The sequence below is a fragment of the Paramormyrops kingsleyae genome, chromosome 1, assembly GCF_048594095.1.
Source record: "Paramormyrops kingsleyae isolate MSU_618 chromosome 1, PKINGS_0.4, whole genome shotgun sequence".
Classification (NCBI taxonomy): domain Eukaryota; kingdom Metazoa; phylum Chordata; class Actinopteri; order Osteoglossiformes; family Mormyridae; genus Paramormyrops; species Paramormyrops kingsleyae.
The window spans coordinates 52,694,841-52,696,077 of record NC_132797.1 but is presented as its reverse complement, the minus strand read 5'-3'; positions in this window follow the sequence as shown (position 1 = coordinate 52,696,077).

Genomic DNA, 1,237 nt, shown 5'->3' with positions numbered 1-1,237 from the left:
GGAGAACTATCAGAAGACTATTAAGCTTGTAAGGATTCTTTTTTCCGATGACTTAATTCTAATTATTATTTAGGTGATATCTATAGTTTTAAAGTTCGCGCGGTAGCAACCAGTTTCGCTCACGCAGGAAACAGCGGAAATGTCACCTAACTTCAGTACTGCCGGAGGTTAGGTTAGGTGTAGGGCCGAATGTGCCCTGTGATGGGTTGGCGCCCCATCCAGGGTTGTTCCCTTCCTTGCGCCCATGGGCTCCACACCCCCCACGACCCTGAATAGGATAAGCGGTTTTAGAAAATGGATGGATTATATTGATATTTTTTCCAGAAATTATGATTACATCTTCAGGGTTCACAAACCAGCACCGTATATGCACCAGCAAATCTTACCAAGATTTAATGCTGTGGTTGTAGTCAAATTTATTCTACTAAATTTAGGGCTTTTATACTCTTGCCCTATTCAACACCATTGTGGTGGATTTAAAAAAAAAAAAAAAAACAACAATAAGAATAATACTGATATTATTAATTATAACAACAACAATGATAATAGTGATTGTGATTATTATTATTATTGTTGTTGTTGTTGTTAAATCAAAGGCAGTACTATGTCATGATATGTAAATAAACATCTAACACCACTGGTCTACAGGGGAGTGGGTGGTTTCAGGAGTTCCACGGGATGTCACAACTCTTCTAAGACCATTCCGCTTATATTACTCATCATCCAGGGCCGAAACTGGTAATATAAATGGCCTTACGTCAACAAATACACATACAGCTGGTAGACAGTCAGCCTCTGAATTGGTTGTATTTGCTGGCTGCGAGTATAAAACATACCTGTCAAGTTTTGGATTTGAAAATAAGGGAAATTTTCCGGCACCCGCCACGAGCCATCCCACCACCCCAGCCAAGCTCCAGTATCCCTTACATTTTATTAAGACAGGTGTACAAGAAATCTAAAATAACCGATTGTCATTTACATTTTATTTTCATTACACATTTTCTTTTAATTTCTCATGTTCACTCATGTAGCTCTCTGGCATTCACTAATGACATTATACAGATTTGTTGCAGACTTTGCATCCTTGTTGAAGTTGTCACAGAAAGGTGAAAGTAACGTTGTTTTTGGCACACAGCATTGAGTTTTTTTAACCTCCGCATTTATGACCTGGTCTGCCTCGATGGTATTTCTAGTCACAAATGCTAACATCGCCTGGGCATGTTTCTGTGCTTCTAGC